We start from the raw sequence: 18505 nt of genomic DNA, 5'->3' as shown, positions 1-18505 counted from the left end.
AATGAATAAATGGATAAATAAATGGATGGATCAGTATGATTTTTAAAATGTACCTGAGCTGAATGTGGTAAGAATTGAGTATAATGTCTTCTCAGAGCTACTACCTCTGGTTTCTCTATGCTTTTCTTAGATTCTTTGCATTAAGCCTTGTATTTCCTCTCAACAGCCCATCTTGCTTTATCTGAAGAAGCACTTCTACCCCATGCCTGGATGGAAAGTGAGTGAGGTGGTCCTTTCCTCCCCTCCCTTGCTCACACTGCCACCCCATTTGGACCGCCCTTTTGTTTTAATGGGTTTACTATTAATCAATACATAACAACAAACAGCAGGTAACAAAAATAATAAACATCAGGACTTGTACAACAGCATAAGAGTAATGCCTGTTATTTGATATTAGATGTCTCTGAGCTCTATTCCTCACTCCACTTACTAGCTGTGAGTCCTTTGATCAAAAAAGTGCTGATTAGCCATGAAAATTACAAAAATCAGAGCCCCAGAGATAGATTCTGGTAGAGCTGATTAGAGTATTTCTACGGAAAAAACTCACCTATCTGGTAAAATATATATAACATAAAATTTACCATCTAAACCATTTTTAAGTGCACAGTTTAGTGGGGGTTTTTTATTTTTATTTTTTTTAATAATTTTATTTTTTTAATGGGGCAACATCAATAAATCAGGATACATATATTCAAAGATCAACAAAGTCCAGGTTATCTTGTCTTTCAATTATGTTGCATACCCATCACCCAAAGTCAGATTGTCCTCTGTCATCTTCTATCTAGTTTTCTTTGTGCCCCTCACTCTCCCCCTTTCCCTCTCCCTTTCCCCCCTCCCCCCATAACCAACACACTCTTATCAATGTCTCTTGGTTTCACTTTTATGTCCCACCTACGTATGGAATAATGCAGTTCCTGTTTTTTTCTGATTTACTTATTTCACTTCGTATAATGTTATCAAGATCCCACCATTTTGCTGTAAATGATCTGTTGTCATCATTTCTTATGGCTCAGTAGTATTCCATAGTGTATATGTGCCACATCTTCTTTATCCAGTCATCTATTGATGGGCTTTTTGGTTGTTTCCATGTACTGGCCACTGTGAACAATGCTGCAATGAACATGGGGCTGCATGTGTCTTTACATATCAATGTTTCTGAGTTTTAGGGGTATATACCCAGTAGAGGGATTGCTGGGTCATAAGGTAGTTCTATTTTCAGTTTTTTGAGGAAGCACCATACTTTCTTCCATAATGGTTGTACTACTTTACATTCCCACCAATAGTGTATGAGGGTTCCTTTTTCTCCACAGCCTCTCCAACATTTGCTATTACCTGTCTCGTTAATAATAGCTAATCTAACAGGTGTGAGGTGGTTTCTCATTGCAGTTTTGATTTGCATTTCTCTAATAACTAAAGAAGATGAGCATCTTTTCATATATCTGTTGGCCATTTGTACTTCCTCCTGGGAGAAGTGTCTGTTCATGTCCTCTTCCCATTTTTTTATTGGATTGTTTGTTTGTCTGTTGTTGAGTTTTATGAGTTCTTTGTATATTTTGGATATTAGGCCCTTATCTGAGCTGTGGTTTGAAAATATCATTTCCCATTTAGTTGGCTGTCTGTTTATTTTGTTATCAGTTTCTCTTGCTGAGCAAAAACTTCTTAGTCTGATGTAGTCCCATTCATTAATTTTTGCCTTCACTTCTCTTGCCTTTGGAGTCAAATTCATAAAATGCTCTTTAAAACCCAGGTCCATGAGTTTAGTACCTATGTCTTCTTCTATGTACTTTATTGTTTCAGGTCTTATGTTAAGATCTTTAATCCATTTTGAGTTAATTTTAGTACAGGGGGACAAACTGTAGTCCAATTTCATTCTTTTGCATGTGGCTTTCCAGTTTTCCCCACACCATTTATTGAAGAGGCTTTCTCTTCTCCATTGTGTGTTGTTGGCCCCTTTATCAAAAATTATTTGACTATATATATGTGGTTTTAGTTCTGGACTTTATATTCTGTTCCATTGGTCTGAGTGTCTACTTTTCTGCCAATACCATTCTGTTTTGATTGTCGTGGCCCTATAATATAGTTTGAAGTCAGGTATTGTAATGCCTCCAGCTTCATTCTTTTTCTTTAGGATTGCTTTGGCTATTCGGGGTTTTTTATAATTCCATATAAATCTGATGATTTTTTGCTCTATTTCTTTAAAAAATGTCATTGGAATTTTGATGGGAATTGCATTAAATTTGTATATTGCTTTGGGTAATATGGCCATCTTGATTAAATTTATTCTTCCTAACCAAGAACAAGGAATATTCTTCCATCTCATTATATTTTTTTTATTTCTCTTAACAATGGTTTATAATTTTCATTATATAAGTCCTTTACATTCTTTGTTATGTTTATTCCTAAGTATTTTTTGTTGTTGTTGCAATTGTGAAGGGGATTATTCTTTTGAGTTCATTCTCAGTAGTTTCATTCTTGGCATATAGAATGGCTATTGACTTCTGTATGTTAATTTTGTATCCTGCGACCTTACTGTATTGGCTTATTGTTTCTAGTAGTCTTTTTGTGGATTCTTTGGGGTTTTCGATGTATAGGATCATATCATCTGCAAAAAGTGATACCTTTACTTCTTCTTTTCCGATATGGATGCCTTTTATTTCTTTGTCTTGTCTGATTGCTCTGGCTAGAACCTCTAGTACCACATTAAATAAGAGTGGAGAGAGTGGACAACCCTGTCTTGTTCCTGATTTAAGGGGGAAAGCCTTCAGTTTAGTGCCATTTAATATGATGTTAGCTGATGGTTTATCATATATGGCCTTTATCATGTTGAGATATTTTCCTTCTATACCCATTTTGTTGAGAGTCTTAAACATAAAATTGTGTTGTATTTTATCAAAAGCCTTTTCTGCGTCTATTGATAAGATCATGTGGTTTTTGTTCTTTGTTTTGTTGATATGGTGTATTACGTTAACCGTTTTAAGTATGTTGAACCATCCTTGAGATTCTGGGATGAATCCCACTTGATCATGATGTATTATTTTTTTAATATGTTGTTGTATTCGATTTGCTAGTATTTTGTTTAGTATTTTAGCATCTGTATTCATTAGAGATATTGGTCTGTAGTTTTCTTTTTTTGTGCCATCCTTGCCTGGTTTTGGTATGAGGGTTATGTTGGCCTCATAAAATGTGTTTGGAAGTATTGCTTCTTCTTGAATTTTTTTGAAGACTTTCAGTAGAATAGGAACCAAGTCTTCTTTGAAGGTTTGATAAAATTCGCTGGTATACCCGTCAGGGCTTGGACTTTTATTTTGGGGGAGGTTTTTAATGGTTTTTTCTATTTCTTCTCTACTAATAGGTCTGTTTAGGCTTTCTGCTTCTTCTTGACTCAGTCTAGGAAGGTTGTATTGTTCTAGGAATTTATCCATTTCTTCTAGGTTTTTGAATTTAGTGGCATAAAGTTTTTCATAGTATTCTACAATAATTTTTTGTATATCTACAGTGTCCGTGGTGATTTCTCCTCTTTCATTTTAGATTTTGTTTATATGAGTTCTTTCACTTTTTTCCTTGGTAAGTCTTGCCAAGGGTTTGTCAATTTTGTTGATCTTTTCAAAGAACCAGCTCTTTGCTCTATTAATTTTTTCTATAGTATTACTGTTCTCTATTTCATTTATTTCTGCTCTGATTTTTATTATCTCCTTTCTTCGGCTGGTTGTGGGTTGTCTTTGTTCTTCTTTTTCTAGTTCCTTAAGGTGGGAAGTTAAGTGGTTCACTTGGGCTTTCTCTCTTTTTGTTCATATATGCCTGAAGTGATATGAACTTCCCTCTTATCACTGCTTTTGCTGCATCCCATAGATTCTGCTATGTCGTATTGTCATTTTCATTAGTCTGTATATATCTTTTGGTCTCTGCACTTATTTCTTCTTTGACCCATTCATTTTTTAAAAGTATGTTGTTTAGTTTCCACATTTTTGTGGGATTTTTTTTCCTCTTTTTTGCAGTTGAATTCTAGTTTCAAGGCTTTATGATCAGAAAATATGCTTGGTACAACTTCAGTTTTTCTGAATTTGCTAATGTTGTTTTTGTGGCCCAACATATGGTCAATTCTTGAGAATGATCCATGTACACTGGAGAAAAATGTATACTCAGTCACTTTGGGATGAAATGTCCTGTAGATGTCTATCATATCCAGGTGCTCTAGTGTTTTGTTTAAGACCACTATATCTTTTTTGATTCTCTGTTTGGATGACCCATCTAGAGCCGTCAGCGGTGTATTGAGGTCTCCAAGTATGATTGTATTTTTGTCAGTTTTTGTTTTAAGATCAATAAGTAGCTGTCTTATATATTTTGGTGCTCCTTGGTTTGGTGCATATATATTAAGAATTGTTATGTCTTCTTGATTCAGTGTCCCCTTAGCCATTATGAAATGGCCATTTTTGTCTCTGAGTACTTTTCCTGTCTTGTAGTCAGCATTATCCGATATGAGTATTGCTACGCCTGCTTTTTTTGGGATGTTATTTGCTTGGAGTATTGTTTTCCAGCCTTTCACTTTGAATTTGTTTTTATCCTTGTTACTTAGATGAGTTTCCTGTAGGCAGCATACAGTTGGATTTTCCTTTTTAATCCATTCTGCTATTCTGTGTCTTTTTATTGGTGAGTTTAATCCATTTACATTTAGTGTAATTATTGATACTTGTGAGTTCCCTATTGCCATTTTATAGATTGCTTTCTGTTAGTTTTGTGTCTTGTTTGATCCTTCTCTTTCGTTTTTCTATCTCTTGTTTTTATTTGGTTGTATTCCATACATGTTTCCTCTGTTGCTATCTTTTTTATCTCATGTGCTTCTGTGGTGGTTTTTTCAATGGTGGTTACCTTTAAATAATGAAAAGGGTTCCTACCCTGTTCATTGTAGCGCACTATTTTGTGAGTACTTTGGCACTTTATCGTCCTTTGCTACTGTTAATCTCCATCCTCTCCCCCCTTTCTTTTTGTTGTTGTCACAGTTTAAATTTGGTTTTATTGTGTTCTTCTTGGAGCTTTTACTTGTGGCTCTGTTTTTTTTTTTTGTTCTTTGTATCTGATTGGAGAACCCCCTTTAGTAATTCCTGGAGTGGGGGTTTTCTGATGATAAATTCCCTCATCTTTTCTGTATCTGTGAATGTTTTTATTTCTCCTTCATATTTGAAGGATAGCTTTGATGGGTATACTATTCGTGGCTGAAAGTTCCTCTCTTTCAGGGCTTTAAATATTGGGGTCCACTCTCTTCTAGCTTGTAGAGTTTCTGCTGAGAAATCTGATGATCATCTAATGGGCCTTCCTTTATATGTTGTATTCTTCTTTCCCCTGGCTGCCTTGAGAATTTTTTCTTTGCCATTGGTTTGTGCCAATTTCATTATGATGTGCCTTGGAGTAGGTTGTTGGGATTAAGAACACTCGGAGTTCTGTTTGCTTCATGAATTTGAGGCTTTAGTTCTTTCCACAGGCTTGGGAAATTCTCATCTATTATTTGTTTGAGTATGTTCTCCATTCCATTTTCTCTCTCTTCTCCCTCTGATATACCTATTATTCTTATGTTATTCTTTCTGATGGAGTCAGATAATTCTTGTAGGGCTATCTCATTTTTTTTAATTTTTGAGTCTCTTTCTTCTTCTCTCTGTTGTGCCTCAAGTTGCTTGTCTTCTATTTCACTAATCCTCTCTTCTATCTGGCCTGTTCTATTAGCTAAGCTTGTTACCACATTTTTCAGTTTGTGAATTGAGTTTTTCATCTCTGTTTGATTTGTTTTTATAGTTTCAATTTTCTTGGACATATATTCTCTGTGTTCATTGAGTTGTTTTCTGAGCTCCCGAAATTGCCTCTTTGTGTTTTCTTGTATATCTCTGAGTATTTTTAGGATTTCTATCTTGAATTCTCTGTCATTTAGCTCCAAGGTTTCTAATATATTAAATTTTTTCTCCATAGATTTTTTTCTCATCTATCTGTGTTACCTCTCTTTCTTCTGTATCCATGATATTCGATTTTCTCTTTTTTAATGGCATCTGAGGGTGGTTTTGTTGATAGTATTAATGAGATTTAATAAAGAATAAAAAGTTAAAAAATAAAAAATTGAAAAAAGTTGTATTTTTTTAAATTAATAATGAAATAAAGAAAAATTAAGTTAAATTAAATTTTTTTAAAAAGGAAATTATTCCCCCCTCCTTTTTTCCTCTCCTCTCCTTTCCCCTCTTTCTTGAGAAAATCTTGTGGTGAACTGTGAATTATATTGTATTTAATAGAACAAACAATGCCTGTAATGGAGGGCCTGAATTGGGAAAAAGTAATAAAGGGGCAAGAAAAAATAAATAAATAAAAATAAAAAAATAATAAAAAATAAAAAAGGGGGTATGGACCCACAAAAAGCAAATCATGAAAAAATTTGGATCAAGAATAAAATGGTTTGCGTTTAGGTGTTGGTTGACTTAGAGTTATGATGAGATGAATAAGAGGGAAACAGGAAAATGGGGAGACAAAATAAAAAATTACTATTGTATTTAGTGGAACAAGAGCTTGATAAAATGGAGAGCCAGGGATGGGAGCACTGCTAGTGAGTTAAAAAAAAGTGAAGTAAAAACCCCCCAAAATGCCACAAACTTAAGTTTGAGTCCCAGATAAGATAATTTGTTCGTTATTGAGGTTTGAATGAGAGGAGACGTAAAGGAGAAAGGAAGAAACTAATATAGAGGGAGAAAAGAAAGAGAGAGAGAAAGAAAAGAGTGAACCACTAAAAGAAGAAAAAAGAAAAAAGAGGGGAGAGAGTGAGAGAGAGAGTTAAGGGTTTTGGAGTGCAACCCTCATAGAGAGAAAGGAAGAGGAAAGAAAAGATAATGGGAGATGTAACACTTATGGGTAGTGTAGTTCAAGGAGAGGAGAGAGTAAGACGGGTAGAGAGTTAAACGACCAAATTGGAGGAGGAAAAAAAAAATCAAGGATGAAGATAAGAGAAACAAACCAATAAATATAATAAAATGGGATAGGTTATAAAGTCTGCGGATTATTCTTGATTTTGATAGGTTATCTTCTTGCTTTTCTTTTCTCTCCCTCTTCCTGGTCGGTGACTCTGTACCCCGGGTTCTGCCCCTTTGGCACGCTCAGGTAGAGGTTTGCAGTTGATAAGTCTGTATGGCGATGTCATGTATTGTGCTTCAGTCTCGTTGGCAGTAGAGGCTCATTAGCATTTATAGGCTCCGACAGTGAGAGAATCCGTGTTCCTGGAGCCTCTCTCCTAGTCTTTCTATCAATTAGTAGCCTGATAATCCAGCTATTGGGTTGCTGCTGCCTCTGCCTGGATAGTTAGAGGCTCAAAGAGCTGGCAACTCCCCACTCTATTCCCACTCAGCGCAGGCCTCTGGGTAAGGCTCAGTCAGTCAGAGATGCTAGCATAATCAGGCAGGGCTTCTGCCCACTCAAAGACCTCTGGCTCTGCCACTCTGTCCGGTAACACAGGCGGGCACCCACTCCCGGGGCGCTTGGAGTAAACTCTCGCTCACTATCTGCGTGCGCAGACCAGGATGTCAGACCGGAAGTCTCGCTCTCTGAGTGAAACCCCCCGCCCGCACTGAAAAGTTCCAGTGTTGGAGTTGGCTCTCGCTCCGTCCCCGTGTGCGGCTTTTTCAAGGCGCTGGGGCAGCCTGAGATTCCGCTTTCGCCCCACACAAAGGCCCCTGACTCTGCCCCTCTGTGGGATAACACGGGCTCCCACTCTTGAGGTGCTGGGAGGAGTCTCTTGCCCACTCTTCATGCGCGCCGACCAGGATATTAGGCCAGCCGCCTCTCCCTCTGAGTGAAACCCCTCCCACACGGACAAGTTCCAGCGTTGGAATTAGTTCTCGCTCCCTTCCCGTGTGCGGCTCCCTCAGGGCGCTGAGGTGGCCCGAGATTCCGCTTTTTGGCCCACACAAAGGCCCCTGACTCTGCCCCTCTGTGGGATAACATGGGAAGGCACTGCCGAGGCACTCGGAGGAATCTCTCGCTCAGTATCTGCACGCGCAGACCAGGATATCAGACCAGCGGCCTCACCCTCTGAGTGAAACCCCCGCCCACACAGAAAAGTTCCAGCGTTGGAATTAGTTCTCTCTCCCTCCCCGTGTGTGGCTCCCCCAGGGCGCTGGGGCAGCCTGGAGGCTTTCGGCCCACACAAAGGCCTCTGACTCTGCCTCTCTGTGGGGTAACATGGGCGCGCCCTCCCGGGGATTTGGAAGGAATCTCTGGCCCACTATCTGCACTCGCTGACCAGGAGATCAGGTAAAATGGCTATCCCACTTGTCTTTCTTTGTCTGGGTTTGGTGCGAGTGTTAGCTGTATTGCCCGGGTTGTCACAGGAACAGTTTTCCTCGGCTTGGATCTCCATGCCACAGCCTGGTTCGGCCGTTTGTGCCACAGCCTGGATCTATTCACCCCCTTTGCCCGCCTTAGTTTCTATATTCTCAATTTCCAGTGAAAGCCGCCCTGTTTAGGTTAGTGAGGAAGGCGGAGTATTTCTTACTCCCTATTTTCTTCGGGGTTTGGTTATATATTTAGCCAATTTTTCACTCAATCATACCTTCGGGTGTATTGCGAAACATCTGGAGGCACCAAGGATAGGTTTTTCTGTTTCTGGTTGAAGATCTTGTTGAGTTTTGGGGGAGATTTATCGGTATCGCTTCCTACCCCACCATTACTCTGACGTCAAGAGTTTAGTGGTTTTAAATACATTCACATCATCTTTCTATGATCACCACCATCTATCTCCAGACTTTTCTGTCTTCCCAAGCAGAAACTGTGTGCCCAATAAACAATAACTCCCTTTCCCTCTCCCCCAACCTTCAGTAACAACTATGTATTCTACTTAATGCCTCTATGACTTTGAGTATTCTAGGTACATCAATAAGTATAATCATATAGTATATGTCCTTCTATGACTGGCTTATTTCACTCAGCATAATGTCCTCAAGGTTCACCATGTTATAGCATGTGTCAGGATTTTCTTTCCTTTTAGGGCTGAATACTACTCTACTTTTACCTTAGACTTCAGTTGCCTCCTCTGTAAAATGGGACGAGTAACCCATTCTTCAAAGGCTGCAGTGAGGATTTAATGAGGCCATGAAAAATGATGTCAGAATAGATACTAATTCAGTTTCCTTCTCTTCCTAAATTTCATGAACACCAGATGCAAGAAATATGCCTTTCTCATTACCCTCATTCCTGATTTGCATATTACTGAGTACACAGTAATTATCATGTTTAATTGAACAAAAAATCCTTTTATTTAGTAAATCAGAAATCCACTCCCAGGGTCTCAGCATTATAAAAGTGATCATCTGTTTCATAATTCCCAATATTCCCTCCCCTATAGATTAATAACATAAGGGAAATGTAATAATAACAGACCTGTCACTCTGGAACAGAGTTGATATAATCCACTATGCAATTAGATCTCTAGTAGATTAGATAAGGGAAACAGCTGAACAGTTATCTGATAAATTCAGATACTGATGACAGACTGAATGAAGCAAACCACAAGCAAAGTCCCGGTTTTCATTTATCTTCATTTGTAATTGTCCTTTGGCCTAAACAAATAAGAGTAATGATTGGACTTAATTATAGTTTCACGCTTTGCAGTGACCAATACATTCTGTGATCAATGCATTATTAAAATAGGCGAATTGATTCTACAGTTGACAATTTGGTTCCTTAAAGAGGCAAATCTGATGAAGAACCTTGAGTGATGTTGATTTTAATGGAAACATAAAACCATCTATGAACTTTCCAGATGGATATAGTGTCAGGAATTTAACTCAAAACTGACTTTGTGACGGTTATTTTGATCAGATTGGTTTTTTCCATTGGTAATATTTCTGCGAAAAAATTTACCTCACACTCTCTGATTCTTAAAGCACTATTTTCCCAAATCCTCTCTCTCTAGAGCTCTCCTCAAGATAGAAATTTAATATGTAAATTGTTTGCCTTGAGAATTTCTTTTTTCTTTAATAGGAAAGAGAATAGTAGGGAGTATGCTTGGGAAGAAAAGTCAAGTTTTTAAAAATCCTACATTCTAGTTCATGAATCTTGCCTATCTAAACTGAGAAAGCAATGACCTTAAGTTTATCATGTAGGAAATAAAGTCAAGTTTAGTCTATTTATTTCATTATCTCTTATGAAACTAATTAGACTGGTGAAAGTTTGTGAATACTTATTGTTTATTGGGCACTGAAAATACTATAGTAAATGTGTCATCTTCCTTTAGAAATAGGCTCTGAATGTTTTAGGAAGATGCGCTACATACTTCAGGGAGGCAACCCCATTATTGACTGGAAAATAAAGCAATGCTTTATTTGTGTTATACTAAACCCAAAAGGCAAAATAATTTGTAGGTCTTACAGAATTGGAAGTTTGTCTAAAAATAAAGAAAAGGCAAAACATATATTATACAAACAAATATTCTATCCTTCCTTTTCTTACTAAGATCTCATCTGTAATAGTTTCACATGGCCCTGCCAAAGAACGGAATAGCATAGCAATTAGGAAACAGTTGCTTTGGAGACAAAAACAGCAGACTAGAACCCTTGCAGGGAGGGGTGGAGTACAAAAGTGCCTCGGATCTTTCCATAACAATAAAATAAAAATTAACATGGCAGTGATATTTTTACTGTCTTTGCTTTGTCCCAGAATATACAAAATATTGTGACTTCTTACAAGAAAAGTTAGTTAAATTTTAGAATAGTTACATTGTTTTAATTATATTTGATTAATTCAATGTATATAAAGTAATTTAAATAGTTAAAAATAGGTTGTCTAAGGGTACCCACCTTTAAAAATGAAACTTCCTGCCAGTATAATGGAAAGGGCCTCAGATGCTGAATCTTTTTCATTTCAACTGTAAATTCATGTATAAGATGTTTAACCTCTTAGCCCAGTCTCCTCATCTGTAAAGTGGGGATGACAGTTTCTACCTTGTAAAGCTATTGTGGGCTATTTTTTAAAGATGGGTATAAAGCAATAAAGTGCTCAGTCAATAGTAACATTGTATTTCCAACTTGCATTTTCATTATAAATATCTGCAACTTAACACATTCAAATACATCCCCTTAAGACTTAAAATAGTCTTGGTATAGTATGTAGCAAAACCTTCACCAAAATCTGTTTCCCAAAAGTAAATTTCAACCTATCACTTCCTTGTGAGATTTAACATATTCCAAATTAATCACGAATGAGGGTAGACTGAAGTAATGAGTTTTCTGATTTACTGTAGTAAGATAAATGATATATACTATACTTACATTAGGGAAAATAATAACCTCCTTTGAAGCTCCATGCAACTATCTGAAAAACGTGTAACCCTCTGAGTAGAAAGGGAATTAGAGATTACTTCTCTTCCCATAACACTCTGTGGTTTCCAGTCTTGACAACTGTCTACATAAAGCATAAGTCAAAGAAGATCACTGTTAAGGGTGAGTTTATTTCATCATTGATTACAGTGTTTAAGTGTCTGGAGGTGTGTGTTTGCTTTTCTGATGTAACCACAAAATAGCGGTTAGTTTCTCTCTAATAGATAAGGGTGACAGAAGTTGCTGTTGGCTTTAAAATGATGTATGAACTCTTATTTTGGGAATGAACTTGGTATGTTTAGTCATGACAGACGAGTGCTTACTTTTCCCCCTCACCTTTTTCCACTGGCGCCCTTCCCCTTTCGGTTTTTCTCCTTCATTTGGAGATAGAGAACGGAGCGGGCTCAGTAGAAAGTGTTCGGAAGTCTGTGTCACGCTGACAATATTGCAGATGTGTGGGCTCCACCTGTGTGACTTTTTCTTCTTTTTCTTTTTTAAGTAAACACAGCAGCATGTACACACACCAAGTACTAAGCACACAGAAATAGGGGAACTGCTGGGCTGAGGAACAACTTCAAAGGACAGTGGCAGGAGCTGGCTGCCTTCCTGCCAGGCATTTAAAGGGCTTTGCTCTCCCTGGGAGGGAAAGAGTTGACTTCCTAACCCTTGACTTTTTTTAGAGCCCCACGGAAGGAACTCTGGGTAGGGAAAGAACACATTGGCAGTGGGGTTTCGCTCAAGCTTTGAGACTTTCTGAACCCAAGCAGAAAAAGAAATTTTATTAAAAAGAAAGTAATAAACCTTTAGTTTATTTGACAGAGATAATGAAAAGAATATGAACTTGATTTTAAAATACCTTACACCTTATGAATTATATCTTTTCTCAGTGACTATATCTATCTATATCTATATATCTATACCTATATCTATCTATATCTATATCTATCTATAGCTATAGTTATATCTATGAATACAATATGAATGCATATATTTAGGAATATATATATTCCTAGGAATACCTAATGAAGCTATGACGGAGGTAGCCTTTATTACCTCCATTGGTTTTAGATAAGAAATTTAAAGCACAAAGCAGAAGAATGCCTTTTACCATCAAATTTAACATTAAGCCAATCTTCTGACTTCCTAGCCTATGCACCTATGAACTAGAATCTAACATCACATGATGGGTGGTGAAGTTCACCTGCCAATTCAGATGTTGAATTCTGCTCTTGTCTTGGAGTGAGAACTGTTAACTCTGAAATTACATATTCACATCCCCAGGGCTTCTGTCAGTGCTGATGTATTCATGTTGTACTGCTTCCACTAAAATGCAAGTGTTTAAGGATAAAATACTGATAATCCATGCTCAATGAGGACTCATTGTGTGAATGTTATAATTAAACAGACCATTGATCTATTATTCCCATAATATCAGAATGCGAGGATATTTCTCCAGGATGGTAGCTTTCTGTCTGTAAATGTATTAGTGTCAGCAAAATGGTGTGCAGAGCACAACTAGCAGCCTGGAAGCCATCAGGCACTATAGGGTGTTGGCACTAAAATAGACTGGAGAGATTAACTGACTCCCTCATTTTATAGGCAAAGAAGATGAAACTCACAAAGATGAAATAATTTTCTCAGATTCACCCAGTTCCTTCTTGGGCTTTATATTGGCCTCCTCATTCTTAGTGAGAATGCAATTAGGCACAGTTAGATCCATGCACAGAGCAGGCTCCTGCTTCTGCAAGAGGATCAAGGGGCAAAAATGTGGGTGACTCTTTTCCTGGACCTTAATGTTAACCATGCAAAAATGCCCATGGCCTTGGAGTTTTAATAAGTTCATATAGAAATCAGATATTATGCAGAGGAAGGGGAAATTGTTTGAATTTTAAATATTAATACATTTTGGAGAAAAGAGTAAAGAGTAGATATTACTTTGTATGGAATGGAGGAGTCTTAGAAGTGAGTTTACTATGTAGCATCAATATAAGGATGATAATTGAAAAAAGTCCAAAGTAACAGTTTTCCAATCTTCACTTAAAGAGAGAAATATGCTTATAATATACCAGGAAATTTTTTGTATACTTGTAAAAAAAAAAAGAAATAAAAGATAAAAGGATTCAGCACAGACTTATTAGGCTTCATGCCAGACTCACCTAACTTCTATTTTTAGTACTAGTGAGAGAGCATTTTGATTTCAGTAAGATATTTAACACTATGTCTAATAACACTCCTATTAAAAACATAAAAAATAACTTGCTGGTACCTATGGATAATAACTCATTTCAAATTCAAGAAAAAGGGGTCGTTAGTAGTAGGTCATAGGAGGCTATACTTGATTCTACCCTAGTCATCAGCATCTATAGAATAAATGTCCTGAGTGAAGACTCAAAATGTCAGGCCAAATGGACAGCTGACCACACAAACCCAAAAGGGTCCAGAGCAGGTGGCATCAAAATGATCACATGATGTGAAAGCTAGGCCAATACCAACTGAGATCTAATTTTGTTAAAAGTCTTCATTTAGATACAACAGCCTAACTGGTCAGGGCAAGATGAAGAAAAGATGGCTTTAGAACGTTCTAATGAAGAGGATTCATGAGTTTTAATTAAGACTTCTGTGTGAGAAAACAGTAAACGTAGCTTCCACAAAGGCCAATTTATTCTTAGCCTGTACTGATGGATCTCCAGGGGATCACAGAACACTATCCTCTGCTGATCTGACAATATCTGGACAGTATTCATTATTCCAGACATAGTTTTAAAAACATGGACACACACAAAAAGATGCTCGACATCACTAATTATTAAGGAAATGCAAATCAAAGCAATAATGAATACACTTAACTCCCATTAGCATGGCAATTAGCAAAAAAACAAAAAATAAGTGTTGTGGAGAAATTGGAACCCTCGTGTATTTCTGGCAGGAATATAAAATGGTGTAGTTGATGTGGAAAACAGTATGATGGCTCCTCAAAAAGTTAAACATCGAATTACCATGTAATCCAGTAATTCCACTCCTAGGTTTATGCCCCAAAGAATTCAAAGTGGACTCAGATACTTGTACACCAATATTCATAGCAGTGTTATTCCGAATAGCCAAAAAAAAAATGGAAACAACCCAAGTACCCATCAACAGATGAATTATAAACAAAATACATTCTGTACATACAATGGAATATTATTAAGCCATAAAATGAATGTAATTCTTATACATGCTACAATATGGATGAACTTTGGCAACATCATGCAAAATAAACCATACACAAATGCATAAATATGTGCTTCTGCTTAGGTGAGATACCTAGACTGGTAAACTTCTTAGAGACAGAAAGTCAAATGGGGCTACCAATGGCTAGAAAGAGGAAGGGACGGAGACTTATTGCTTAATGGGTACAGAGTTTGTTTGGGAAGAGTTCTGGAAATGGATGGTGATAATAGTTGTACAACATTATGAACATATTTAATGTCACTGAACTGTACATTTTAAAATGGTTAAGATAGTACATTTTATTATATATATTATTTATACAGATAGATGATAGATAGATAGATAGATAGATAGATAGATAGATAGATAGATAGATAGATAGATAGATTTCACCATAATAAAAATGTTACTGAATATGGCTTAATTATTCTGGCAACAACAAAAAGCATAATGACAGACTTCATTGTGTCCCTGTGAAGGTGATCAAGACCAGAGGTCTAGAAACTCTGACCAAGAAAAGATAACTGAAGGAACTGAGGGAATTTGTCACCAAGAAGAAAAGGCAGAGAAGCTGTGAGCTGTCCTTGGCCTGCCGAAGGATCTCCTATGGCAGAGACTATACCCTTATTCAACTGGTTGAGAGTAACCTTGGGGACAGAATCAGGATTAATGGGGAAACTGATATCCAGGGGGGTAAATTTCAGTACAGGAAAGAGTCTCTAAACATTTAGAACTATATTTAGCATTTCCCAAAGAAACAGCTTCTATAAGATACTTCTTCCATCTCTGCTAAGAGGTCACTCTGTTACAATGCCTCCTGCCTTCAATCAGAAACCAGCGATGCTTCCTTAGCTTACCAGAGGCCCAGCAAGAAAATAACTGAAATTAGTTGCAGTCAATTGGGCCAGACTTACACACACATTTTCTGCTGCCCTCAAAGTCAACAACCCCAGACCCCAGTCGTGTCAGCCCCAGCGGTTGGACACCAGACCTCAGCACATGGGCCTTCTCTGGAGAGCAGCTACTTCTCCAGAGTCTCAGGTGAGGGGTGTCAGCCAGATCCTGGGGGAAGCTGGCAGGAGCCTTAGTCCCAGTCTTACTGCTCCTGAAGGCATGCTCACCTTCCTCCTGGAGAGCATGGGACAGGGAAGCAAAGCCTCCTCCTTCCTCTTTTCCTTCCTATCTGCCTGAAGGCCAGATGTTCTGTTTCTGTCCCTTGTCTTTTTATTCCCATTCCATCAGCAGGAAGGAGGCACTGCAGTGCAGAGGGCCCAGAGGAGGAACTGTGGGGACAGGTGGACCCTCTGTGGAAGAGGAAGCAGAAAAAGGCAGTATTGCTTCCGCCCTCCCTGACCCCAGTTAGCCAAGACAAGAAGTGTGTGGCTTCATTATTGAGAGCAACTGAGGTGAAAGTGTCTTTTGAGAGCCCTAGAGAAGCATTAGTCTAGTAAGGCCTCTCCATCATCGTCTCTGCAGTCAAGTCTAGCCACAGAAAACTCAGCAGGAACCCAAAGGTTTTTTTCACAAAGATGTCAACATAACTCACTCAGTCAGATGTAATTAACAATAATTACTAACAGAACAGGACTTAGCTTATAGGAGATCAGAGGACTGGTGTTCTTTCTGAACAGACTCAGAAAGAAAGAGAATGTTCACGGCCGAGAGTTCCCAGGTTAGCATCTGTGGCACTTGAGTTCCAGTCCCCATTCACCATAATTAGCTGTGTTACCTTGGACAAATGTCCTCACCTCTCTGAGCCTGTTTCTCTATCTATAAAAACTGGTAAGAGTATCAACTTAGAATTGTCATAAGCATATGATATTAAAATGAAGGAAACATATACGAAAGCACTTTGAATACATGTCAGATTTTGTTATTCCTCATTCTGATTTATTTCCCTAAAAGGTAAATTGAGGTACAAATTAACAAACTAGATTATTGCTTTCAATTCTTTTTAGAACAAGAGGAAATGTTAGTTTTAAAAACAAACAGAAGTAAGGAAGAAAAAGAATATCCACCTTCCCTACAACCATTCACAGATGCCTGCAGTGAAGAGCCAAGACTCCATGCCTCTCTAGCACATCCATTAGTCTATGCATCCCCATCTCACCATCACCGCGGCCACGTCCACTGCCCCTGCCCCCATGTGCTTTATCGCCTGCCTCTGTGTCACTTGAGCATGACAAGTTAATTCTGGTGATAGTCTGACCAGTGAGCCTCTAGGTTGGGAGACATTGAAGATTAAGGGTGAAATATTCCTGATGTATTGTAGAAATTTTTAGTTGTTTCAAGCAGGAAGATGTTGTGCCCCAGAGTTTGGCTTCTTTGTTCTTGTAGCCCAAGTGTACGACAGAGGTGCTAGGTACACTATGCATTTCCTTCTGCTTTTTCTTTCAGAGTCAAGACCAGTTGCAGACCCTGGGAAAACCAGTATGAATTTAAATTTCTTAAACCTCCGGAAAATATCTTTCCAGAAGATGGTTTGGTTTGTTTTGTGCTGTCAGTTTTTGGGAGGGACAGAACATGGAGGCCGGATGCCCATTTGGTTACATTGTCATATCTTCCTTTTTTTCCCCTGTGAGCAGGACAGAGAGAATTGGCTGGTCAGTCTTTAGAAGGGAGAAGGGGGAGAAACAGTAAGGGGAGGGAGAGAAGACATTTTAGGGTAAAATAATAAAATTCTGTTTTGTTAAGATAATTCTCTCTCAGTGAGAAAACTCAGTTACATTATTTGTTTCTTACTAAAGTCTTGTGAAATGTGGTATTTATTACTCTATGTTTGGCTGCTGTAACAGAGGTCCAAAATAAAAGTGACCTAAACAAGATAGCTGAGAGTCCTCACTCAAGCAGTCCAGGGCATCACCAAGATGATTGCCAAGGTTATTCAGTGCCACCACCTCCATATTGTAACTAGTGGTAGGCAGATGGGCCCAACCTGGAAGTTACACATCAGCTAGGCTCACCTGTCGTTGGCCACATCCAGATACCTGGAAATTGAAGGGAGAACTTCTAGGGACAGCTCTTAGTCTCTGTGCCTGTGGTAAGGTCTATGCCATAGGTTACCGACCTTCAAATTCCCTTTGTTGAAGAGCACATATTCCTCTTCGTCCCCTCATTCTCCCTTTTCTCACCTTCCTAGTTCACCATCTCTGGCATTACTCCCCGCTGTCCTGTGTCTCCATCCCAGCCTCACCCAGAGACTCTGTCGCCCTCATCACCTTTCCCCACTTCACCTCTGCCCTCCATGCTAAGCATCACCTGAAGGTGCATCTCCCCCACTTTTGCCTCCCACCCCGGAGCTCTTTCCCCAGGCCCTGTCCTCTCCCTGCCCTTTGCCATGGCAGCCCCTCCAGTGACCTGGAGCAGGGGGTAGGGGGTTGATCTGCTCCCATTAGTAGGAAGAAAAAAGGGATCTCCAATTCTGCTGTGGCTACACTAGAGGTGTTCTTAGAACACTAAATAGGAATTTGGGAGACATCTCCTAGTGAATCTATTGTAAATCCACTGTAGGTGGTTTTACAGTGCCATTTAGTGCTTTAAAAATGTACATATGTGGATCAACATTATGGGTAACATTTTTATGGGAAAAAAGATTATACAGGTTTCTTATCCATACCATTACTAACAGATTTGTTTCAGAATTTATATTTTGTAAAGATAATAAAATTACCTACTTTATATTATATAATATTCCCAACAAGTTGTATGTTGGTGGGGAGGGTGTTAAGGTTATGTTCAGTACAATAAATAAACCATAAAATGCCCACATGAGATTTTGCTACAAAATTAGTTTGCACTACAGAATAAAATGTTTTTCTATATTCAGAGCTTTTCGGATTTTGAAATTGCAGAGAAGGGATTATGGAACTGGCTAATTTACATTTTTTTTATTTCCTATGAAACTTAATTTTTTCCTGTGTTAGCCTATTATAATATTTCCTCTGTATAATGCCTGCTGT

General features: G+C 38.2%; 1 protein-coding gene across 4 annotated transcripts in view; it reads left to right on the top strand.

Moving 5' to 3' along the window:
* PRKCQ (protein kinase C theta) overlaps nucleotides 1-18505 on the top strand; it is a 167455-nt gene that overhangs the window by 26375 nt on the left and 122575 nt on the right. The window contains exon 1 of one of the 4 annotated variants that reach the window (XM_066280737.1): nucleotides 164-217. The exons of the other annotated variants lie outside the window; for them this stretch is intronic. The gene's annotated coding sequence lies outside the window, so the exon portion shown is untranslated. Of the gene's footprint in view, nucleotides 1-163; nucleotides 218-18505 lie in introns of those variants that run through there. 4 annotated transcript variants of the gene reach the window in all.

The sequence above is a fragment of the Saccopteryx bilineata genome, chromosome 5 (genome assembly GCF_036850765.1).
Source record: "Saccopteryx bilineata isolate mSacBil1 chromosome 5, mSacBil1_pri_phased_curated, whole genome shotgun sequence".
NCBI lineage: Eukaryota > Metazoa > Chordata > Mammalia > Chiroptera > Emballonuridae > Saccopteryx > Saccopteryx bilineata.
The sequence above is the reverse complement of the archived record's forward strand: the minus strand, read 5'-3'. Positions and strand labels throughout refer to the sequence as shown.